General features: G+C 31.5%; 1 protein-coding gene and 1 pseudogene across 6 annotated transcripts in view; both read left to right on the forward strand.

Moving 5' to 3' along the window:
- The window catches only part of FSTL5 (follistatin like 5), a 1,025,577-nt gene that overhangs the window by 767,480 nt on the left and 230,841 nt on the right, over window positions 1–27,256 (forward strand). The gene's annotated exons all lie outside the window — the stretch shown is intronic.
- LOC308508964 (cAMP-responsive element modulator-like) lies at window positions 17,354–17,939 on the forward strand (annotated as a pseudogene). The gene has a single exon. The product of its transcript is annotated as a cAMP-responsive element modulator-like (transcript).

Genomic DNA, 27,256 nt, shown 5'->3' on the forward strand with positions numbered 1-27,256 from the left:
TATTATCATTATTCCTATGATTTAGGTAATCTTTCTCCTTGAATATCAAGGTGACTCCCAGGATTGAAGTATTGACTATTTTAATCTTTTTAATTCAAGTTATGAAGTCTGCCTTTTTACAAATGCACTGAATTACATTACCACAATCATTTGCTGTATTTTTCAAAAATATGTTATATATTATATATCATGTGATATTTTCATATATTTTATATATTCTACTTTCACTGTCAAATATCTTTTTACATAATTATTTTTAATTCTAGATTTAGATTCAACTATTTTTAACTTCTATAGTGCTCAATCTGTTATGATCATACTATATTATGATTATGTTATATTATTATTCACAAACATACATATATGTGGAAATGTTCTGTGTACATATAGATGTCTTTTAATAAACTTTTAAAATAATTTTGTCTGGAATATGCTGAATATTCTTGATCTATGTCCATGGGTATTTTTTCAGTCTCAAAAAGATTTTTTTTTCCTATTAAAAGTTGAATTATCTACTAACAATGATTATTTGATTGTTCTGGCATCTTTTTAGGAACATGAATAATGTTTAAGTTTGGCCTGCTCTCTCTCTCTCCTTATCTATCACCTCTCTCTCTTAATTTGTTTTTCGTAAATACTTAAGAAACTTTTCTCAAGTTTTTGTTTTTCTCAGCATCACTAATATGATTTTTGCATTGTCAAGCCTGCTTTTATTGCCTTGACTATAGTTTCAATTCTGCTAATGTTAGTTTTATTTGTGGTCTTTTTTCTCTAAGAGCCTGTTAGTTTAAATCTCATTTCACCTTTACATCCTTTCAAAAATATTATATTCTTCTTATACCCTTCAATTCCCTTTCATAAATTCAATATTATTTTGAATTTCACTGAGCTCCCAAACAGAAACTTTTTTTTTTCCTGTTGAATTATTTTAAACGTATGTTTCTTCTTCCTGGGCATTTTTCTCCTTTGATTATGAATCATTTTCAAAATCTGGTGATGGTTTGTTTTGTTGTTCATTTTGTTCTTCAATATAGTCTTCATAATCCAGACATCTGTCTAGATATTGGTCCTGTGCAATGGTCACTGGGTAGGGGTTAATTTCTACTTTCAGGAAATAGGTGTACATGTATATTGATACTCACAACTCTAAGCCCAAATCTCAGTTTGCCAGGTTATTCTAGCTTTTTGAAGCCCTTCTATCTCTGAAGATTCAGTGCACATGTAATATTCCTCTCCCCAAAGTCCCGATTGTTGTCTTTTAAAAATACATTTCGTAAATGGATCTAGAAAGATAAGCAGAGAGCAAAGGGAAGAAAAGTCTCAGTATTTCGGACACCCTAAAGACATTGCAATGATGTATTTTGCCAAATATACCAAATATAGAGCCTGCCAAATATAATTTTTGGTACAGATCCTTGAACCAATCACCTATTTTATAAAAGTATAAATTGTACACTGATTTTTATTCCTATTAAACACAATCAATTTTATAGTTAGTGGATAATCCCTCTATACTCTGCTGAAAGTTCTTAATCAGTCTAAGTTTTGGTTTAGACATTTTTTATCTTCACATAGTTTTGTGGATGCAGGGAAATTCTAGTCAAATGTGTTTATAAGCCTGACTTTTAACTAAAAATCTTTCTATGTATACATTTCCTCATTTCTTTACAATAGCATTTCAGCAGGCAAAAATATGCCATAAATGTTCACAACAATTATAAAGATGCATTCTTATTTCAGACATATACTTTCTGGTTGGTCCCTTGACTTGGTCCTGCAGATTTCTTTTCTTACAAAATTATATAGTCTCTAGGAAGTAGCATAGTTGGTCTGGTCTTTTGTTAATGTAAGGGTGACACTTGTAAAAAAAAACAACACAGATAGTTCTTATTGAGTATTTTTATTAAAGACATATTTTAACAATAACTATTCAGGGACCAGAAGTCTCAGTGGCATTCTAGTGGCCTGAAAGGATTAACGGTCCTCCATGATTTCCTTCTAGTGACAGTATATTTAGCTTTCAAAGCTAATCAATCATGCCTTATGAAATATGTAATTTAAAAAACAGGTTAGCTAAGAATATAATTAAATATATCTTAGTGAATAAAAGCTGTGAGAAAGATTAAAATGGAAATCGTCTAGATGGAAAAAAATTACTAGTTAAGTTTCATGGGGTTAGTTCTGCATATAGATAGACCAGTGGTACCATTATAAGGAAATACATCATTGCAATTTACATACATCAGAATATTTAAAGAATTGAAAACCCCAGTAGAGAAAATCAACTAAAATAAGTGAACTAAAAGGAGATATATGAAATGTGAGCTGAACATCAAATGAGATTCATCTGCAGAGTAAGAGAGAAAAATCTTTAAAATCCAATAATTTTATAGCCAAGGAGAGCCTGGAAAGCAACATTTTTAAAAGACTTAGATGACTTGACTGTTCAGTTTGTTTCAAATCCATATTGTGAATTAATTAAAATGTAATGACAAATGTTAAATATGATTCATCAAAAAACAAATACATTCAAGAGAGTTTTACAAGAATAGAAAGAATTTTGCTAAGAAAAATGTTTTCATTTGCATTTAATTTCCCAGCTGTGTTTTCACATCAGTGAGAGGATGGAAATATTGTAATATTAATGTATCTGGGAACTAATTCCAGACACTCACATAATCCTTAGAGCAAGGAAGTAGACGCTAAGCATGTTTTAGAGAGAAATGAAAGAAAAAGACATCTTAAAAGTACTTTTCACTTATATTTGCATCTATGTTATGTATAAAAACATGTTATCACTCTCTAATTATAATTTAATTCACCAGCTATCCTTTGTGCCTCTTTACAAATTCAATTACTTTGACCCCTGGCTCACCAGTATAATGATACCTGATTATGAGGCTTTAGATTATCCCTTTGCAAACTATTTTAAAATTCACTCATTATTTTTTTGTTTAATCTTTACCAAAGGAAGAGTTAGAATTTGTTTTTCCATTATGTAGCATTATTCCAAAGAAGAGCTTGTCTACAGGTGATGGTGCTTTTTATTTTTTTCTTTCACTTTATTTTTCGGGTACGATGTATAGTCTGTTCTAGTCCATAGGGTCATGGTCTTCAAAATGTGATTCCTGGAGACCTCGCGTTACAAGAAAAGCTCAGACATTGTTCCCAGTGAGTGAGGAAAACCTGGATTTGGACGCCCACTTCTGACTCAACATAAGCTACTCAGATTTTAACCATTTGAAGTTTCAGAGTTTCTTTTTGATGTCACTACATAAAAGTTTGTACTCGGAGTCTTGGTAGCAATAATTCCCCAATGCAACCAATGAATTTCTACCCACAAAGGAATTTCAAAGAGTTTTGATTTAATCATTTTATCCTTTCAAAGCAAAAATTTAGTACCCAATTTGAATCTCAAGTAAACATCTGTGTTAGTAGAAATAAAATCAGCATATAGTGATGCAGATCTCCCTTCTTTTTTACTTGGTAGAGCATAGCTGTTGTGGTGTTAACCTTTTAGTGTGTTTTTATTTGTAAATGCATTGTATAATTTACACTGTAATATACCATAATTTAGAGATGGAAAATATAAGAAATACAGATTTGGAGATCAAGCAATTTAACGAGGAACATAAAAATGATAATTCTGTCAAATTGCCCCAAGGTGCTGCTCATAGATTAGTGAAAGGCATTCATCTGAATGAATTCCTTACATTGTATATGAAGTTATCACTAAGACCTCAAACATCATTTATAATAAACTGAAACCATGGTAAAGATTATTTCTAGTTTCTTTTTGCAGTCATGGAATTATAAATCAGTTAAATCCACTATATGTTAAAAAAATTGTTTTAAAACAACAGCCAGAAATTTTTAAAATGTATATTGTTATTTATAAATAAGTTATAACAATTACTATAAAAGTATGACAGTTGATTTTCAAAGGCACAAAAAGCAATAATTTCAAATATCAAGTAAGAAATGTAGATTTATTTTTCTGTTAGATGCCATAACATGTAATAAAAGTCTATAACATTTTAGAATGAATAAAGCACAGACCAAATTGATATAATACATATTTTCTGTTACATTAGTCAAATACATTAGTTTTTAAATGGTTTAAGTAACTATATATATATAACCTATTAAATTATAAAAATAGGTATATCTTTACATATGTAAAAACATATGTAAATTGGTCAAATCTTCTACCTATGTAAAAATATAATAAACATTTTCTTATAATTGTATCCTTATCGAAAAATGAAATAAAAATAATAAAATGGTAAATTGAAAATACATATATTGGTTATAAAGAAAACACATTTTTTAACTTCATGTTAAATTAAGATTTTACAAAGACCAAAGGATTACATTGTTTTATGTAAATATCATGTTTAACAACCCACATATTACTGATTATAAGGAAGGCATTTTTTTCCCTTTGCACTATTCTAAAATTATAAGCTTCTGATTCCTGATTCTCTAAAGAACTCAGTTATGTATATTTGCTCCTACTGGGGTTTTGAGGTGGAAATGATGGGAAATATATCACTCACACATTTACACTATATATATATATATATATATATATATATATATATATATATATATATATGTGACTTTTCAGTTACAGTTGGCATTCAATATTATATTAGTTTCAGGTTACAGCATCATGGTTAGACATTTATATAACTTATAAAGTGATCCCCCTGATAAATCTAGTACCTACATGACACCCTACATAGTTGTTTCAAAATTATTCCGTGTATTTGTTTTTGATGTTATGTCTGTCTACTCAGGAGCTATCTACTGGTGCATAAGCCAGAGTGGATAAGCTTCACTTTAAGCTTTACATTAAAACAGGCATGTAACTGCCACTAAAACCTGTGATAGTTTCTCATAATAAAGAGGAGAGGTCACCTTTCCTATCTATATACTCAGTTGTAAGCATTTCACAGTCTAAGTTCTCAATACAGTCTAAATATTTGTTCCGGAAACAAAATAAAGAAAACATAATCTCAATACATGTAGTTCTGCCAAATTGCATTAATAAAATATATTTAACTTCTCAGTTTAAATTATGAATATTTGGGTCATGTTACTACAGTCATGTCTTAACCAACAATCGAAGGGCTACTAACAACAATTTTCCAAACAAAGGGAAGTCTGTTCAAAACAAGTGAATCTCAATCTTAAATAAAAATAAAAACATTATGTGTACTTTTAATCCAGTCATTTTCTCCATTCTAGCCATAACATTTGTTAAACTATTGTGAAGTCTGTATTGAAACTACTACACAGATACTTTTATCTAACCACTCTGCTCTATCCTTGATGCCCTGACCTCATTGAAAATAATCTCTTTTCTAGACTTAAACTATAATTCATTCACTCAGTTATTGTATTATTGCGATTGTATGTCAATCATTTGCCAAGGTTGTGCTTGGCACTTAGGGTCAAAGAGTAAATAAAATACGTAAGGTGTCATAGAACTTCCATTCTATTAAGTGAGGAGGGAAGGTAGGAAGGAAGGAAGGGAAAAGGGGCGAGAGGGGGGAGAGAGGGAGGGATGGAGGTATTAAATATTATTTGAAATCTATATAAATAAAAGTAAAGTAAGGGAAAAGTAAGGGATTAGAGAGAAAAAGTACTGTTTTATATAGGCTAATGGGAAAAGACTGTTGAATGTGGAGAAAATGAGAGAAACCAGAATGCAGTGAAAGGACAAGCCATGTACACAGCTGTGGTGTGATGGGGAGGAGACAGTGTTATCAGGTAAAAGGAATAGTGAGTGCAAAATGCCTAAGTCCCTTAGTCATTATAGCATGAGGTGCTATCTACTCACAAGTAGATTCTCAGGCCATTATTTCTCCTTTTCCCTCACCACCCTTCTCCAGAAAATATCTGTTTCAATTTTTAGCAATTGGGGCTGTATTCATAATATAGCTGCATTAATAAGTGTAAATAATCAAAAAAACACCATTAGTTGCTCAAACATTGTATCTATTCAGTTTTATTACAAATAGTGTTGCTTTAAAATCCTGATGGATTTTATTATTTATTATTTATTATTTATTATTTATTATTTAAAATCCTGAAGGAATTTCCCTGATCGCTGTGTAGACAATAGTGTATGGGATAGAAAGAGAGCAAGAATGGAAGTCATGGATTGGAAAAGTAGTTTTGACACTTGTGTAGGCTAGAGGTTTTTCAGGTATGAATTTCAAAATTAGAACATATATTTTGATTGGATGTAGAATAGGTGAGAAAGGAAAATCAAGGACGACTTAGAAATTTGCTCTGAACACTTGTAGGAATGAAGTTGTTGCTTCACTAGATGGAGGAAGACTGGGGAAGGAGCACATTTGGCATACATCATGTTTAGGTGCCTATTGACATCCAAGTGGAGATTTTCGATTGGCACTTAGAAGAGAGATTGACATTGAAAGTATAAACTGTGGCGCTGTAGTTAGGAGAAAGAAACCCTCATGAATATTCTGAGTCATGCGTGCTGTTGAACACGACTATCTACATGTGAGGAAGATGAAAAACATCCAGTAAAAAAGATGAGAACATGGGGGCAGTGAAATTGGAAACAAACAAGCTATAGAGTCTGTCATTTAGAAAAGCAGATGAAGCGAGTAGTTCCTTAAGAAGAGGAGGGTTAACTGTTAGCAAATACTTGGGCATTAAACAAACCTGTTCTGATTTCTAGACTGTGTGGAATTGCCTCTTTTTTTGCATAATAATTGGTCACACAGCATTGGTTGTGGATCATTCACCCTAATGCCCTTTCTGCACTTGGTTTCCATTTTCTTTGGAGGGGAAAACCCATATAAATGCCTCACAAGTAGATTCTTAGGCCATTATTTCCCCTTTTCCCTCACCACCCTTCTCCAGAAAATATGTTTCAATTTTTAGCAATTGGGGCTGTATTCATAATATAGCTGAATTAATAAGGTTAAATAATCAATTAAAAAACACCACCATTAGTTGTTCAAACATTTTATCTCTTCCGTTTTATTACAAGTAGTGTTGCTTTAAAATCAGTAAAACTATTAAATTTACTCTATTAAATTGGCTTCCTACTTGGAATGGAAAAGGTATTGTACGTTGTCATTGAAATCTTTATACCTAGGCTATATTGGATAGAGAAAATATATCAAGCTTTAAAAAAAAAAAGAGCCCAATTTATCTATACCTGTTTCAAAATCAAGCTGCACCTGTTTGCCTCAATCATCAACAAAGCACAAAACACTTTATTAAACCCTGTGCAGAAAGCATTGCTTGTATCTAAAACAAACATTTTTAATTATAGCTGGTATTTTTCTGATTCCTTGTTTCTAGAGAAGGAGCTAGTTAGTATGGAAAGGTGATATTGAGGTAACCACACAAGTAAGCAGATGACAGTGTCAGACTTAAGGCAGGGAGTGAGAATCCACTCAGCAAGACGGCAAATCCTGCTCACAGAATGAGCGTTCGTTACAGGAGACAGCCTAGTGTATTAGAAGATTTGTTAAAGGATTAGGAGATTTGAATTCCATTTTTTTTTCTTTTCCTATTTAATTCCTCACAATAGCCCTCATTGTGTATATTGTTTAAGAAATGTTTTATGTCTGAACATTAAATAGAAAATGAATGTAGAATTAAGTAAAATGGAGTTCACTCTTAACAGAAAAGAGAAAAAAACCCACAGGACTCAGAATATAATGTTCTTATGTGCATTCTGGTTCTGAGTAAATTGAATAAGAATTTTAGGTTTTGATTTACATTCTCTTTGTGTAAGAAAGTGTGGCATGAGATGACCTCAGACCATTTCACATACTTTAATGAATGAGTTCTGCATGCACTTTGTTTTCTCCCTTTGGATGGAAAGTTCCTGAAATAACTTTTCCTAAGGAATGTTTTGGGAAAATCGGCAATTCAAAAAAGTAAGAGTGCAAGTGACCAACCAACCAATAGAAAAAGCTCTTCCACTCACTAGTAAATAGAGATAGAAAATTTAAATTGATGAGATCATTTTCAATATTTACAAATATGATAGGTTGAAAAAAGTGACACCACAGTTTCCGCAAGCTTGTCATGAGAATATTGTGCTAAGTGAAATAAGTCAGATGGAAAAGGTCAAGAAACATATTATCTCACTCATATGTGGGACATAAAACTGAAAGCAACAAATGAACAAGACAAACAAACAAAAATTTGTAGACAAAGACAACAGTCTGGTGGTGACCAGAGGGTAAGGGTAAAGGGCGTCAAATATATGGTGACAGAAAGGGATTTGACTTTGGGTGGTGAGCACACAATGAAATATACGGATGAAAGCATTATAGAATAGTACATTTGAAACCTATATAATTTTATTAACCAATGTCAGCCCAACAAATTTAATAAAAATTAAGATTCAAAACTTATTGATAAAGACTCTTCCCTGGGAGTATAAAATAATATATTTCTGGGAGAACAATGGCATTCAAGTTAAAAAGTTAAAATGCATACATAGCCTTTATTGAACAACTCCAAATCTAAGTAGAGAAAATATAAAATAATCCAAACCCATCAATAATGGATAAGTTAAATAAAATAAATTATTGAAAAAAAACAAAATTATTGAAAAAATGAAAAGATATTTACATGAAAAGATGCCCATTTTGTAATGTTAAGGGAAAAATAAATTATAAAATACCATGTAGCAATAATATAATTAATGGCAAACTTTAAATATCTGTGGAGGTAGATGTAGGGAGGCACGCGGGTGCATGTGCGTGTGTGTGTTGTGATTTTAAATGTATTTAAAAACACAAATAAATATGTTTTGTCACTGTTTTTTTTGTGGGATTTCAGGTTACATTCACTTTTTCACTCTTTTTATAAGGTGTGCATTATTTTTACACTCTGAAAATAGTTTAAGAGTATTTTGTGAAAGAAAATTTTGTAAGTTATGGTGAATATTAGCTTTGCAAAGTAATCTCACGGAGCAAAGAAACACATTTACCTATTTTTTCCCTAAAATACTTAACCAGGAAACCCCATTTGACATACTGCCTATAGAGAACATGGTCTGAGAAACACTCTTTGAAATTTCCACACCTCAGTTTTTGCAGCGCTGCCTTACACATTCCCGGTGGAACTAGTAATAACATGCATATGAGTGAAATATATTTTGGTATTTTATTTTTTCTCTCCCATTATTAACTATTATTCATAATGCTTGTAATAATAATAATTAGTATTATTATTAATATTATATTATTGTGATTATCAATAATTATTATTATATTAATATAATCATTATAATAATTAATAATGATATTAATAATTATTATTATTATTTGCAGCAAGTTGGCTAGAAAAGAGGTACTCCTTTAACTTAAATCACAAAGTTTTTCAGGGGAAGTTCAGGCTTGTTTTCTGAATTAATTGACTGTGTATTATGCTAGTAAACACTTCACTCGGGTATGGCAATTGTGTTTTAGTCGAAAACAACTGCATTTTTTGGATGTTTTCATATCAGGTAACCACTTTGATTTTGGTTTTCAAAGCCCTTCAGTCTTACTTTAATTCTGTGATGAGACCTTCATTGTTTTTGGGAAATCTGTAATGGTTTTTGTTGAGACACTATTAGGAAGGCTAACCTAATGGTCAAATGTTTTAACCGAGCACAGTTTAGGAATGTTTACAAGATTTTTTTTTTTTCTTAACGTAACAGCAGGTTTTGGCCCTACATTTATTACATTTAAAAATTTTTTTCATATACAATACAATTCACTTCACCTATTTCAAGTGTACAGTTCTGTGTTTTCTGGTATCTTCAGGGAGTTGTGCAATGAACACAACAGTCAATTTTAGAACACTTCTACAATCCCAGTAAGAAATCTCTTTCTCATTCATTGATAGTAACCCCACACCCATCTGAAATTTATCTATAATATTGAAAATAACTTTTGAAAAACGTTTCTTCTTCCTGATGTTAGGAGGAAAACATTAAATCTTTCAAATTAATCATGATGTTAGCTTTGGAATTTTTATAGAAATTCTTTATCCAGTTTAGGAAGTGCCCCTATACTTGTAGTTAGTGAGTGTTTTTATCACAAAGGTTTTGGATTATGTCAAATACTTTGTCTGCATCTATTCAAATGATCATGTTTTTTTTTTTAATTTTATGTATATAGTGTATTACATTAATTGATTTTCAGATGTTCAACCAATCTTAGATTAATAGAATGAACCCCACTTGGTCATAATGTATAGTCCTCTTTATATATTGCTGGAATAGGCTTGCTTGTATTTTGTTTAAAAATTTTGCATCTACATTCATGGCATAATGTTACATAATTTTCTTGCATTGCCGTTCCGATTTTGGTATTAGGATAATATTGACTTTATAGAATGAGTTGGGAAGAAAACTGGTCATTTGTATTATATATAGTAGCAACTCTAAATACTGAATCTCTACCCCCACCCCACTCTAGAGATTTTGATTGTTTGGAGTTTTTGTGTTTGTTTTTATTGTTGTTGTTTTGCTTATTTGTTTAGTAATTTGGCCATAGTATTTAAGTGAAGTCCATTTTCCCTATAGGAAAGTGTTCAGCCTCTGATGCTGTTATTCAAAGGATTCGCTCTCTAGTGCACATGCACTCACCCTGGTACCCCTCACCCAAGCTTGTCAGTGGTTATGTCAAACCTTTCTCTGACTGTCTCTTCCCCTGATTTCCTTGTTCAACTTCTAATTGGTCTGCATCTATTCCTCTAAAATAAATGAGTTACCATGCGCTATATGTACTTAGAATGATTTCCAGAATCTCTCATTTTTTTAAAAAAAATAAATTTTACCAATTGTAGTTATTTTGCTAGGTAGGGGCCCATGGACTTCTCACAAAAAAAAAAAAAAGAAAAGAAAAGAAAAAAAAAAGAAACCTTAATTAGAAAACACAGAAAGGAAGTGAAAGTGTCTCAGAATTTTTATATATTTGTATTTCTATTCAGAAGACTTATATAAATGAAAACAGGATTCAATTGTCTGTCAAGTAACTCAACAAACTTTAATAATAAAATGACACAAATGCACTCACATACATATATACATGTTACAAATATTTTGTTGAAGAAATTATTACAGTTATCTGTTATTTTTGCCAATCATCATCTATGTATTCTTCTAGTGCCAAACTTTATATTTTGTATTAAGGCATTGGTTTTCAAACTCGAGCAGGCACATCAAAATAACCTAGACAGCTTGTTAAAAATCAGATTGCTAGATATCACCGTTATATTCTTGTTTGAGTGGGTCTGAAGTTATGGCCAAGAATTTGCATTTCTAAGACAAACTTTGAGAACCACTGTTTCAGGGAACTGCCCTTTCTCGCACTCTTAGGTTCTGAGGCATATAATGACTCCAGTATGGCCAATCTGAGCATCACATTCTCCTTCCAGAGTCATGGAAGCATGACTCAGTAAGGACCAATGATACAATGAGATTTTGGGGGGTTTTTTTGCACTTGGGAGAAAGATAAGTGTTCTTTTTTCTGATGAATCCTCTAATGCTAATATTAGCCTGGAGCAGGTGACACTGCCTAATAATGCAGATAATATAGCAAATGGGAGAGCCATAAAATGGAATAAACCTGGTGTGATAACATCACTTGGGAATTTTGAACAACCAACATCTAAATCAGGCCAGATGTAGCCCTGAATTGCCTTGTATAAAAGCTCTTATTCCTATTTTTGTCCAAGTCATTTTAAGCTAGATTTGCTATTTAACTATATCTGATATGCTGATGTTCTTAAACTAACCTAATAATTATCATTTTTCATCATATTCTAAAAAAGTGTGTGACTTAAAATATTAAGTATTTAAATAGATAATATTGAAATTATCTTTACTGTTAGTGTCATTACTATTCTCAGTAAAAATGTACATATTGTTTTCCATTTCCTCTTGAATTCTAGAGATTCATAAAAAAACAATGAAATATAATCAAAATTTTACTTTTCTAATTATGCATTATCATCATTTATATATGTAGTTGAGAATTTACTGAATCCCATCTTACCTTTTCTTAACACAATTCCATGAGGAGACTTTTAAATAAAAGGATAATATGGTTTAAATAACTAATTTGAAGATGCAATTAGATTATATTAAAATAGGATGCATTTCTCCAAATTCACATTTATTTGTCTTTGAAATTATGTATCAAATTCAATTTTTAAAAATTCCTCTGAAACATGTTAAAAATTATATATCTGAAAAATAATAAAAGTGGAATAAATTTTCATTTATAAAATAAAAGTTGCCTCAGGCCCACTGAAATTGTTCAAGCTATGTTATAAAAAATAGCAAGAGACATATGGAGGCCAATGGTACTTTTTTGTGTCACTTTATATTATAAATGACCAATTAACACTGGATTTTTCATATACATAAGTGATATTACAACAGGATAAACAGCACTAAGAAAAAGCAAATCAGCAAATTATTAATACTCTTTCATTTTAAATTTCACAAATATTCCATACATTATTGTACACAGTTGTATGTAAATTCAACATAAGAAAAATCAATTTAGAAAAAATAATCCTAATGTATAGTTGCGTAGATCTAGAATCATCATCATATTTGCACCTGGTAGACAAATAGTAATATAAATTCTTTTTATTTCTATTATACAATTCATCTTCCTTTTCCCAATTACTAAAACAATATGTTATTATTAGAAGAGGGAGAAAAAGTTACACCATAAACTCATAGCCACTGAAAGGAAGCAAACATGAAATGATGGGGTTTATTTAGTTGGAAAACTTTAACAGTAATTTATGTAAATGACGTCATTTGGTAAAGATGAATAACTGAGGCTTTAAATTACACATGACATGAAAAGAGCTTTAAGATGGGCATCTCCCAATAGACTTGTTTGACTCAGAATTCACATTTGTTTAAATGTTTGTGGGTTTCTTATTTTGAATTTTTGTTGTTATTAATGTTTTTAATATATTGATGTGCAACTATGCATTAAGTATGGAAAATATTCTGTTAAAAAGAGCAGGGCTATTTTAGAAAATATTGAGTGTAAGTATAAACTGTAAAACAAGTGCCTCCTGTTTTAGATAAATTCCAAGTAAAGAAGTGATGCTGTGTAAAAGATTAATTCACTTTATATAAGCTTAAGCTTTTAACAGTCTATAGTTTTCTGAAGTAGATAAAAGAGAAAAAAATGTAATAGAGAAAAGATTTAGACATGCTACAAGGGAGACAAGATTTACAATCTTTTTTTGTCTCTGAATTTTGGACAGGACTGGGTACTTTCTGTGCCTAAGTTTAATGAAGGAGATAGGAAATGTCTAAATTTCCTTCCAGCTATAAAATTCCACATGGTAATAAGATGTGCTCACTTGAACTTTCTACAATCTGTAATTTGTGGGCAGACATTAAATTTCTATAACTGATAAAGTATACCTTTAAGCCAATAGAAAGGTGTTTTTGTGAGGGACATGAATATCTATTAGTTTCTAATGGTTTGTTTCTCTTTTAACCTTTTCCTCTGTTTCAATGTTATCAGGTTTAAATCCCCTGTGTCAGTGAAACAAAGCCAGTCTAGAGACCAAATTCTGTCCAAGGTTTTTTATCTTCTTCATTTGTACAATGGAATATATTCTCTTATTTTACATTGCCATTAAAGAATCGTTAGTAATGCTTGTTTTCCATTATGTAATGAGATTAAATTTATAAAATCAAAAGAACAAAAATATATTAGAAATTTAAATATTTTCATGTATCATGATTTTGGCAGAATGATATTGAAATAGCAAGGTTTTGTGAGGAAGCTTTGAAGTACAATATTGGAATAGACATGTTAAGTTGTTTCATTTTTATTAATAACCTTTGTAAATTTATTAGAAATGTTATGTGTAATATACATTTCAATCATTATGCTTTAAAAATTTTATGCCATTGAGACATTTGTAGCATAATTGATGACGTCCAATTTATTTCTCCTATTCAACTGATGTATCTTCTAATAAATATATCATAATAATCTTTAAGTGTGTTAATAACAAAATAACCTAGTCATTAATAGCATAAACATAATTTCTCAATAATGTGTGTCTTGATTCTATAACAGGAATTTGACCAAAAAACTTGATTTAAACTTCATTTCAGTACAATGTTCTCCTGATGTGTGAAAATTAAATTTCTTGCTTGAGAAGTGAAAAATATCATGTAACTGTTAGTAATTATAATCAATTTGTATTTATAGAAAGATTTTTTTCTCTGAGGAAATTAATTTATAGACAGAAACAAATTAACTTTTTGCTGAGATAGTTTTTTGATTAAATAGATGCATTAGAACAGGTATACAGTAAGATAAGTAGTATTGTAGCACTAATTACAATATGTATACAAGTAATGTTAATTTACAAATTGGTGAGAAATAACTGTGTGTGTAAATATTTTATTATAATTTCATGTCCCTTTACAGTGAATGATTATCCTAGTAGGTGGTTGATGTTGCTAATAAGATGATTTCATCTGCAAAGAATAATTTTCAGAAACTACTTCAGAAACCAGATTACAAATAATTGTGATCTCCCAAAAATTCATTAAATGTACATTTTCTTGTTTTAACTTTAAAAACAACTTGTATTAGAAAAATCACTGACTCTGGGTGGTGAACACAATTCAATATAGAGATGAGGTATTATAGAATCGTACACTTGAAACCTACATATTTTACTAACCAATGTCACTACAATAAATTTAATAAAAAATAATTAAAAAGCAAACATTTATAAACCATATTTATTCGACATACATTTAGAATAAGAATAAAAGCAGAAAGGACACTTCAGTATTAGCAAATATCCTGCAATATCTCCTATTGATTTTCTTCTCTTGTTTATGGCAAGAGTTATCCTAATGGAAAAAGCATTAGATTGATAATTGGTTATTGAGTTTCTGAATTTTTCTCAAGCACTAATACATCTTCAAGCTTGGATAAGTCAGTAACGTTTTTGGACATCAATTCCATTTTCAATAATTATTTTAAATAAATTGTTTCTGCTCCTAAATTTAAATAATTTTATTAAATAATTAACGGTACAAAAATAATAAAGATCACATCTTTTATACCTATTAAACAATGACCACCTACTTTCAGACAGCTGCTTATTTTGAGTTCCTTATATTTACTACTAGCCACTACATGTTCAGTTCTTAAACTACTTTTGTAGTTTAATGTTTTTATAGATGTTGGCAGTTAAATCTCAGCAAGTGCTAGTAGAGTTAGACATTTTGTTCCTTGTCCATCCTTGTTGGGTTCTAAATTAAACTCAACTCACTGACACAAAGTCACTCATATATATTAGATAGCCCCACAGCCTATCTAATATATATGAAAACAGTGTAGTCCTTTCACCTTTATTAAAATATAATTACCATGATAACTCATTAAACCAATATTTTAAAATATTCTATACTACGGAAGTTGATTACATACCTTTTGACTTTTGGTATTCACAGTAACTCTTTCAACAAGGTTGGCAAGGCTTGTGTTACCTTTAATATTTTATAGGTGAGCAAACTGAAATTCGGAAGATGGGATTTGATCAAATCACAGAGCACAAAGTAATCTAAGCATAGACCTAGAATTTAGACCAAGGTCTTTTAAAGTCAAAAAATGTTTTCCCTTTATGGTTTCCTAATATTGTACTTATGGTCCTTTCCAACTTGAGCTTAGGTCTATTTAAAATATGGATATTTATTCTATTAAAGATGTTTTTTCCTATGATTTTCTAAGGAGTCCTCTCTATTCTTTCAAAGTCAATAATTCTGTTAGCATTTCTAGCATGTGACAGTACATGCTAATAATTCATATAAGTATGTATGCATTATATATTTATATATATATTTATATATATTTATATATCTGTATATATATGGAAATTATATATGGAAATAATTATATATGTGGAAAATATACATGGACATTTGTATTTATATATTTCCATATATATGGAAAAGAGATTTCCCACACCTCATAAAAATAAATATTTTCACCTCCCCTAATTGATCATCACAAACAGGTTTAATTTATTTCAACATTCATTTAATGTCTACTTTGTGCTTGATGTAGAGCTACAAATATAAATATAGCATAAACATCAATTTAAACATACATGTAAATTAATTTACATATAAATATAGAGTTGCAACTACACATAAGATATACCTGTATTTGAGGAGTGTCTATCCTATTGGGAAAGATTATTTCAAAATAATATAATTTAGAAATCTAATACAATACTTAAATATTGTAGTGGAGATATGAATAGGACTGGTAGAGTACACCCATACATAAACCCAATCTGAAGTTTAAGGAGGGCTTTCAGAAGGGATTGATAACTGTGTTTGAAGACTGATGTCTGACTTTTAAGAGTAGAGCCAGATAAGGAAATGCCAGAGGCAACAATAGAAGCAATGGCACAGAGGAACAAACCTCCAGTGGTTCCTAGTGAGAAAGCAGATGGTCTTAAACCTCAGAAAGATAATGTAGGGTAACTTTGTTGTCTCAAATGATTAACAATAGATATCAATTCTGAAAGCAGAGTTAAGCAATTTGTCTTTAAACTGCTTAGGTAAATATCAGTCTGTGTTAATACAAATACTCTTAAAGAGATAATTTGTTTTTTGTTTTTTACCTAGTTGACCAGTGCTTTTAAATAATATTTTCTCTTTATAATAATTGTTTATCAGAAAATAAATTTTGAATTGTCTTTTTTGGATGTTAGTCCCTAGTTACAAGTTTGTAATAAAAATTTGACAAGAACAAGCAATCAGTTCTTCCAATAATTAAAAAAAAAAAATGGGGGGGTATTGGGGAACAGTGTGTTTCCCCAGGGCCCATCAGCTCCAAGTCATTGTCCTTCAATCTAGTTGTGGAGGGCCCAGCTCAGCTCCGAGTCACGTCACGTCGTTGTCCTTCAATTTAGTTGCAGGGGGTACAGCCCACCATCCAATGCGGGAATTTAACCAGTAACCTTTTTGTTGACAGCTCCCGCTCTAACCAACTGAGCCATCCGGCTGCCCCCAAGAATTTGTTTTAACTGTCCCAAAGTGCATTTTCATAAGGTGTTGATAATACGTGGAGAGGGAATTTTTATGATTGAATATGCTTAGAAAAAAATGTGGTTTAGATAAAAATTAAGAGGTTTGGGCAGCTCCTTAGAAGCTATGGTCGCAATGCCCTAGGCAGTGATGAGTGCCGCTATGCAAATCCCTTCGCATCGGATAAACATAGAAGAAAACAGGGAATGAGCAAAGCACTAAGCATTGATGGCTAATGCCTTAATAATGAGCAAATGTGGCAGGAAACAATATATTAATATAAACATAAGACAAATGACCATGGGAACAATTGAATCTCAGCAGGAGGGAAGTGTAACAGATTCTGTGGCAGAGAATGAATCTGCTCATATGCAGACCCTGACTGGTCAAAATCCAGTCCCTACTTTAGCTCAGGATTCCATAGTGCGTCAGGCACTCTGAAGAGACTCCCCAGCTATAACTAGTACATTTACCTTCGGGACAAACTGTATATGTCCAGGGAGTAGTTCAGACACCACAGCCATCCGTTATTCATTCACCACAAATACACACTGTTCAGGTAGCAACAGTTGCAGAAACAGATGAGTCTGCAAAAGCAGAAGGTGTAATTGATTCTCATAAACATAGATAGAGCCATTCACCAAAGACCCTTTTATCGAAAAATACTGAATGAACTTTCTCCTCTGATGTGCATGGGGTTTCCAAAATTGAAGAAGAAAAATCAGAGGAAGAAGGACCACCACCTAACATCACTATGGTGGCGGTACAGACTACCATCGGGCAATTCGAGATGATAACGACAGTAGCTTTAAGTCTTCCCTCATTACATTGAAGAAACTCAGGTTTCGGAATTAAATTGTTCCATTTAAAAATGCATCATAATACCAGCTGTGTATTATATACTGAAAAGTACATGTTAAAGGAGTGAGATTTGTCCTGACGACTGTCATATAATTTTGAAACATAAAACTTTTTTTTTTTTTTTTACTGAATATAGAAGAAAATTTGGGGGTGCAAATAAAGGGAGTTTTGTTTTTCTTATTTATATGTTTATATACATGTGTAGTAAAAGTTTAAAATTTACTTTGTGTTGCCTTTATGATACGTGCAAACATAAACAGATATACATGTCTATATTTCATTCTTGTTGGCTTTTGTTACTAACAATTACATTTTGCACTTACTAATTTAAAAGAGGTACATACGTTTTCTAAATTATGTTATAAATGTAATTCTGATTTCACTACTCTTTAATATGTTCATTTGTGCTGTAATTTTTCCTAGATGAGATTGGAAAAATGATTTATTTTTAAAAAACCAGAGGAATTAGACCATTTTATTTCAAATTTTAAGCACCAAAAGCTCTAAATAAGCAGATATATTCACATTAAAAAATAAATTAAAAAATAAATTTGTTATGAAAACTCACTTGTGTTTTTAATATTAGGTTGGTGAAAAAGTACGTGTGGTTTATGCAATTACTTAACCTTTTAAACCGCAATTCCTTTTGCACCAACCTAATATATAAAGGCAATTAATAAATCTTCAAATACAGTTTAAAGAAGGGGAAGACCTATAACAAATGAAGGTAAAGCTAGATCACTGTACACATTATAAGTCTCAATGTATTAGCCGGTAGCTGAGAACTTATGTTTTATGATGTTCTGTCCTTCGGATTCATCATGAAGTGTTACAAGGTATATACCACTTCTATCAGTTGTTCAGCAACATTGGGTTTGAGATTTTGAGAACCTATTTAATGCCTGAAAAATAGAGTAATTGTCGAATGAGAGTCAGTGTCCCACAAGGCAACCCATAAAAAAACTACTATTATAAGATCTACAAACTTGAAAGGAATAAAACTATATCAGTTGAAAGGGAGAGAGGTTGTAGGCTTTTTGTTTCTAGTGGTGTTACCTGACCTCAAGGATGGTTCTGAATCTCAGGAATTGGATGATAAAATAAAGTCCATCAGATAAAGACCATCAGGAACAAATCAGGAATCAAACAAAATTCTGCAGACTGGGTGGCTTAAACAACATAAATTTATTTTCTCTCAGTTTCAGAGGCTAGAAGACCAAAATCAAGGTGGCAGCAGGTTTCGTTTCTCCCATGTCCCTTCTCTTTTCAGTTGGCTCCCTCTCACTGTGTCCTCACACAGTTGTCATTCTGTGTAAAGCCATCCCAGGTGTATATCTTTCTTTTTGTAAGGACACCAGTCATACTGGATTAGGGCCCCTCCCTAATGGTCTCATTTCAACCTATTTACCCCTTTTAAAGGTCCTATCCCCCAATACATTTACATCCGAAAGTACTAGGATTTAGGGCTTCAAAATATGAGGTCTGACAATTAAGTTCACAAACTTGTTGCAATGATGTTGCTAACCTTTTCTGATATCAGAGGGATTATTCATTTTAAATTTGTACCAACTGGACAAACAGTTCACCAAGTTTACTATTTGGAAGTGCTGAAAAGGCTGCATGAAAAAGTTAGACTAAAAGGACCTGAACTTTTCACCAACAATTCATGGCTCTTGCATCACGACAATGCACCAGCTTACAGAGCACTGTCTGTGAGGGAGTTTTTAGCCAGTAAACAAATCACTGTATTGGAACACTGTCCCCACTCACCTGATCTGGTTCCCAATGACTTTTTTCTTTACCCAAAAATAAAGGAAATATTGAAAGGAAAACATTTTTTTTGTTGTTTTTTATTAGTTTCAGGTGTACAAGACAAGGTAATACTTAGACGTTTATCATTTATATCCCTCACACTGTGAACCCCCCTCCCCCCATCCATTATCCCTCCGACCTCACACCGAGGCATCACATTATATATATATATATAAAATTATAGTTGGCATTCATTAATCTTTAGCTTCTGCTGTACAATGCCATGGTCAGGCATCCACATTATCTCTGAGGTGGTCTCCCAAATAGGACACATGTCCATTGGATACCCAACAAAATCTTTACAGCATTATTGAATAAGTTCCCCAAATAAATTTTCAGAAAACCCTGAGGTCATCTTGTGGTTACCAGCTGCTTCCTAATCCCTTCACCTTTCCCCTTATCCCCAACTCCCCCCCCCGCCCCCGCCCATCTAACAACTCTCGGTTTTTTTCTTTGTGTCCTCAAAACTGTCTCTGATCAGTTCATTCACATGTTCTTTTCTTAAGTGAGATCATATGGTACTTGTCTTTTTCTTTCTGACTTATTTCACTTAACATAATGTTCTCTAGATCCATCCATGTTGTTGCAAATGATAAGATTTCTTTATTCTTTATGGCTGCGTAATACTCCATTGTATAAATGTACCACAGCTTCTTAATCCAGTCATCTACCGATGGGCATTTCGGTTGTTTCCATGTCTTAGCTATTGTGTATAGTGCTGCAATAAACATAGGAGTGCATACTGATTTTTGAATTGGAGTTTTGGATTTCTCCGGGTAGATGCCTAGGAGTGGAATTACTGGATCATAGGGTAGTTCCATTTTCAGATTCCTGAGATACCTCCATACTGGAAAGGAAAACATTTTGATGACATTCAGGACATCAAGGGTAATACAATGACAGCTCTGATGGCTATTCTAGACAAAGAGTTCCAAGATTGCTTTGAAGAGTGGACTAGGGCCTGGCCTCAGTGCATAGCTTTCCAAGGGGAGTACTTCGAAGGTGACTGTAGTGATATTCAGCAATGAGGTATGTAGCACTTTTTCTAGGACAGTTCACGAACTTAATTGTCAGACTCTACAAATACACACACCTAGCACACTGTAGACCTCGTTATATATTTATTTGACATAAGTATACAACATTTCAATATTTCACTGTAGGAGGATTATGGGTGACCTTTCTTATATGTAGTTTACTTTTTCTGTTTTTTTCCTCCAAGTATTATAAAAATTATGCTCTAAGTATATTTATAATTAATATATAATGGAAACAGTTACAGATTATATATATAATAATACATATTTTATATATACACACAATTCATTTTTGTAAAGAAATTTGAAAACACGTACCAAGAATCTTAAAAAATATATTCTTAATTTTTACCTTTAATTCCTATTTTGAGATTAGAGTGAGGAAATATAAAATAAGAGAAAATCTATAGTTGTGTATTAATTACACTAAAAATGGTTACGTGGATGGAAAATAAAGTTAAACAAATGTTTGAAACTCACAAACATCCAGTCATTCACTGAAAAATAGCTCAAAAGAAATGTACCAACATGCTTCTGATGTTTGCTGGTTTATTTTCTAATTAGATTTTATAGCTCTCAAATTTTTTGTGATGTAGGTTTTTGTTTTGTGGATTTTCCTTCTATAAAACAGAAAAGAAACAAATAAAGCAGTAGTGCTCTAAAATGTTGCAATCCAAGTATTTAAAAATTTTTCGTGGAATCATTTCTGTCTTCTGAAGATCATTTTCCAATGCGATACAGAGACAGAGAGACAGGAGCTATTTTTAATTGACTCGTGGGAGTGGAGGCAAGATTTAGGTGCTTCAGTAATTGATTTCCAGTTACTCTCTCACGGAATGAGACTCTTGCTTTGACTCTAATTCAGTTTGATTTTTGGTCTACATTTACACATCATTACCATATGCAGTGTTACATTTTACTGAACTGAATTCATGTGGGTTTTTTGTTTTATTTTGTCTTGTTTTTTTTGATTGTTGTTGTTTTTTGTTTTTTTGTTTTGTTTAGTGCCAGAGAGGTCCTTAAAAGGAAAGGAGAGTAGAAAACAGAATCCTTTGAATCTTGCTATTTTAAGTTTTTTACTGCCTCATATTGTTCAAACCTTTGTAATGACACTGTTAGTGCACCACCTAAAAATTTTACTTAAATTATTTGTAAATTTCTTGATGGATAGAGTGCTTGTTTTTTTAGACATTTTCTCCCGGCAGAAACTTAGAAATGTATCTGAAAGTAGACACTTTATTATAATTTTTCCACCAAATTTTTCCCTATGTGATAGAAAGGAAAATAAAACATTTGCAATAAAAACGAACTCTAATACTTATGAAGGTGACAAAATTCATTATATCTATACCTCAGCCTTGTCCTCCTGAGAGAGAAAGATGGAAACGAAACAAACAAAAGCAGAAAAGTTAAAGCTACTGCTGTTTCGCTTTAAGGAATTTAGGGTAGCTCTCCATTAAATCATGAGTCTTAGTTAGTGTGAATTTTAGTGGACCTACAGCTAAATAGGCAATGGAAGGACCAAGGGAGGAAATATGTTGTAGAAGGGACAAAGAATAGCTTAGAGCTGCGACAATATACACACAAGATAGCTAAGTGGTCCAAACCCTGATCTGATTAAGTAGATTCAAAGCTCAGAATGTGCTGTGACAAGCATAATGCGTGACATTGAGTCTAGCATCATCTTCAAGTAGAGTTAATTTGAATCATAAAGCTCTAAGTACCGAAACGGAAATCTGGATTATAGATATTTTAACATATTATTTTCTTTCATAAGCAAATAATTATAAAACAAAGTTTTTTTAAGTTACATCTTTTCATTATCCTTGATATAACAGCTGATTTAACTTTATATCGTGTAAGTATGTTTTGATTCAAAACTAACTGGAAGGATACAATTAGGAATAAAAGTGTAAGTATTTGAGCCTCTATATAATATTACATCTTACTTTATGGAATATAAGTTCTGTAAGTACAGGACTGTCTCTGCCTGTTTCAACAAGGCATTTCTCATACCAGAAATGTGATATAGGATGTGCTCAGTAAATACTGTCAGTGAAAGAAAGATATTGGTTTATTGGTATATTATTTTGGTTTATTGGTTTATTATTTTATTTTCTCAATGAGGTAATGTTTATTCCAAAATTTCCCTAATTCACTTATGTTATTTTCTATGTATTTCATAAATATTTATTAATAATCATGTTAGATCAGACACAATACTCTTTCAATAATCACCATATTTTTGCATTTGATTATTTCTACACTTGTATTCTACTGTGCATTTACCCCGTTTTCCCAACGCGAGAACCAGTGTAGCGTAATAATAACAGGTTCCTGGAGTTGGGCATGAGCTATGCTGAATTCAAATCCCAGCTCTGTTGCTTAACAGCTATAGAATCTTAGGCAATTTACACAATTATTCCCTGCTTCACTGTCCCTAACTTCAAAATGGAATAATAATTCTAACTCATATGATTTGTGATGATTAAATAAAAACTAGTAAAGCATGGAAACAATCTGTATCACATAGTAAGTACTCAATGCATGTTAACAATTATTATCACTTGTGAAAATCATGTTTTTCTGAAACCCTTTATCCTATATATTAACACCCAGTGCTTTTGCATGCTACCTTTTATTTTCTCTACATTTTATGCTGTGAGTGTTCAACTTTTATATCATCCTTGGTCCACCACTTGTAACTATACAACTTTGAAAAATTACTTAACCTAAGATCTAATACTGTAAAATTAGAATAATAACAGTACTTGCTTCAATATTTACTTGAGTGTTCATTACTAAGATAAAAAAAATTCAGTACAATGTCTAGCATGTACTTAACATTCAATAATTTTTAGCTTTTAAAGTTATTGTGTGCTAAAAAATGGTCTAAGTGTGTGGATAAAATGTAATAATACCCTTCATATACTACAACTCATAATTTATTTAGTTTTTACTTCACTGGTATATAGCAAAATCTCTCCCACAGTAATCCATAGTTAATCTCAAAATGGTGTTCTCTAACCAATTCTCTTCGATTTGTTTCTTTCTTCTTGTCACTCCTTCTGTGTATTATCTTACATTTATCTAAATTAAATCTCCTCCTGTATTGCTGTTTTCCCCTTTCTCACTTTTCATCACTTGGAAACTTTTCTCTACCTTCCACTGGGTTTGCAGATTATTTTGAAAATATATCTGTAGTTCTGATAAATGCATGCTCTTCTTTCTGTTGATCAAATGCAATGATAGAACACCCTCTGAATTCAGCTGGACTCATTTAATTATGACATTCGCTTTCTATATGCTCAATGATTTATTTGTGTAATTTATATTATCCGTGTCGTAGTAATGATGAAAAAAAAAAAAAAACCTGAAAGAATGTGGGCCTTAGAAGCTGTAAAGATCAGTTTACTATCGTTTTCTTGTATTTCTCTGAGCCCAAATGTCTGAAAAAATGGGGCCAAAAATTGTTACGAGTATTCTGTGAATATTCTATTTTTTCTTGATGAGAGAAAACCAAACAGCATCTTTATAATTATTCACTTTAACCCTCCCCAATATTCATACCTTTAATTAATTCAGTGGATTTCTATGAGGGCAGTTTGTGTAAATTGGTCACTGGGATTATATTCAAGTATGTGGGATATATATAATATTTCCAGGTTTGTGTTCTTTTAAATTTTCCTTAAAAGCACATTTATTTAAGTATTTCTTAGCAATGCATTAAAATCTAATTATACAACATGCCATCGGGAAAAATTATAATTTTTTTCTTGTCTCACTAGAATTTTAATGTACTCTTGAGGAGATTAGCACAACAAAGTTTATGCTTTCATAAAAACACATTGAATCCCTACTTCTTAAAACTAAGTTAGAATTTTGATAAATAAAAAAATTATGGATTATATAAAAATACTTTTATTTAACTGTGTTAATTACATAACTTTTCCTTTATGAGCATAAGAGGCATTAGTTAAGGATCTTAGTGTGTTTTGGGGTCGCCATTTTAACAAAATGGTAAGTTATCTAATTACTTAAAAAGTCTGAATTACCTAATATTAAATTGATAAAGTAATACTGGGGAAATATTGTGTTCTCTGTGTTCATTTGTATCACTATTTCCAACATAAATAAGATACTGTAAATATGCATTTAGAGAATATGATCTTTACAGACCGTATTCAAAAAACAACAACGAAAAAACTATGTTTTGTCACATTTTCATGGAAGGAATAATACTAATAAGAAGATTCTACATAATTTTAAAGAATGTATGCTATCCCTTTATTAGTAATGAGCAATTAAGTAATTATCAACTGTTATATTTTATTTATTTTATTTTTTCTGATAATTTAGAAGCATATCTATCCGAATTGTATCTGTTTGGTGAATTGATATATTTTTGAAGTATCCTGCGTTATATACAGTCATGTTTTGTTGACTTTAAATCTATTTGTATGACAATAATCTTGTAACAGATGTCTAAGCTCAGTCAAAGATTATAAAGTTGAACTCACATACCAAGGCCTCGACCTCTGTGTGGGACACAGGTGCACTAACTCCTGTGGACACTGAGTGCTAAAATCCAGAAGTGTTCTCCCTGGAACAAGAGTTCTATGCATACCTCTGTTACATGGAATGGATCATGTCTTGACTGAAATTTTTTTTGTCAAAGTTAATAGTCCCCCTTTGTGCCTTCTGCATACTGAGTGCCCTTCTAAGTTACAGACTTGACTGAGCTCATAACTTGGTCACTAGCTACCTCTTTAATATATGATACCCCAATCAAACAAGCCTATCAAGAAGCCCCTTGGCATGATGACATATCCATATGACAGAAGTGCCATGCCTTCAGTGCAGCCTGAGACAGTCTAAAATATGTCACTGGACCACGAAGCTTTGGCTGTTGAGTCTTAGAGCAATTTTAATTTTTTTCTAAGAAGGATGAAAATATAGAAGGGATATGAATTATTTCTTATTTCTAGTATTATATCACAAATTAACAATACAAAACAAACAAATATAAAAATAGTATATTTGACAATTGAACTATACCGTTAACATTTATTTAGTACAAAGAAATGGATAGTTTCTGAGGCTAGAATTCATCATTAAATTAGTCTGACCCACTTTTTATCTACTTAAGCAAAAATAACTGTTTTGCTTGTTTTGTTTTATATGATACTATAAATAGCTTGGGCTTTTATTTTATTTTTTAAAGGATTACTATAAATCCTTTTGCATATGCCTCAGTAACTTTTTTTAAAAAAAATGCTTTTAAGTTTTCTAGTTAGTGCTGTTCACAAAATTTCCTCACAAGAGCAGGATAAAGATATACTGTTAGAAAAATCTCCACAAAATTGAGAAACTTATAACAAATATTGACTTGACCTAAAAGACCAAAATCTTTATATGTAAAAAAGGTCATAAAATGTGGGTTCTGACAATTATTATACTGGACCCCTTTTCTCAAATAATCATATGTGCTTTAGCAAATCTGAGATTTATACATATAGAATTTAAAGCAAAGCCATGCAATTTCTAATTTATAAATACATTTTCAATATGTGAAATTTAAATCTAGTACATTAATTTTAGCAATGAATGTACGGAACATCTATTTGCACTTACTAAGAGTATAATTATTCACATCTTTCTGTTTGTTTGTTTTGATGATAAAGATAAAATACCCCAAATTTTAGGGTTTTTTTATATGAATTTAGATAGCATTTGATATGCTGGAGAGTTTTCAATTGTCCTGTATTTACATAGAATCTGTAAAGACCTATAGTTTTAAAGTAGTGATATTGTTTAAAATTATGCCTAGAAGATCCCAAAAGAAGTACATATTTAAAGTAATTAAAACTACATTAATATACGGAGAAGATGCTTTCCAACTTTACAGAGATATAAAGCCATCATTGTATGGAACAATCATAGGCTTGTAAAATTCCTAAAATTTATGGCTTTTTATTTTGGGAGAGGTGAAAATAAACCACCAAGACAATCTTTTTTTCTTTCTACTTTCTCTTCTTCAATTCTATATATTTCCAGAATTATAGACCATATCTAAATGTTACTCATCTTCTCATCAAGACTCTGTAAATTCCCTGTCTCTTAAGCATGAGGAATGAAGGCACGCTAACACCAGTGATTTTTCAGAAAAGGAAACCTGATTTCTGATTGTCAATGAAAACCTTCACCAGACAAGTTAAAAAAGACAAAACAGACTTTATCCATGACTTTTACAATAGGAGTCAAGACTATTGAACTAGGGGGAGAACTTGAACTCAACTCCACTGAAACAAAAGGCAGCAGAATTATGAAGCAGTGTCCTGTGCAAGTGAAAACTACTAAAGGGCAATGGAGGGGAGATGATGTTGTGAACTTGATTAAGCCATATGTCTGCTAATTGGCACTTCTTGGATTTAGAAAC

Source organism: Rhinolophus hipposideros, assembly GCF_964194185.1.
Source record: "Rhinolophus hipposideros genome assembly, chromosome: 16".
Lineage (NCBI taxonomy): Eukaryota > Metazoa > Chordata > Mammalia > Chiroptera > Rhinolophidae > Rhinolophus > Rhinolophus hipposideros.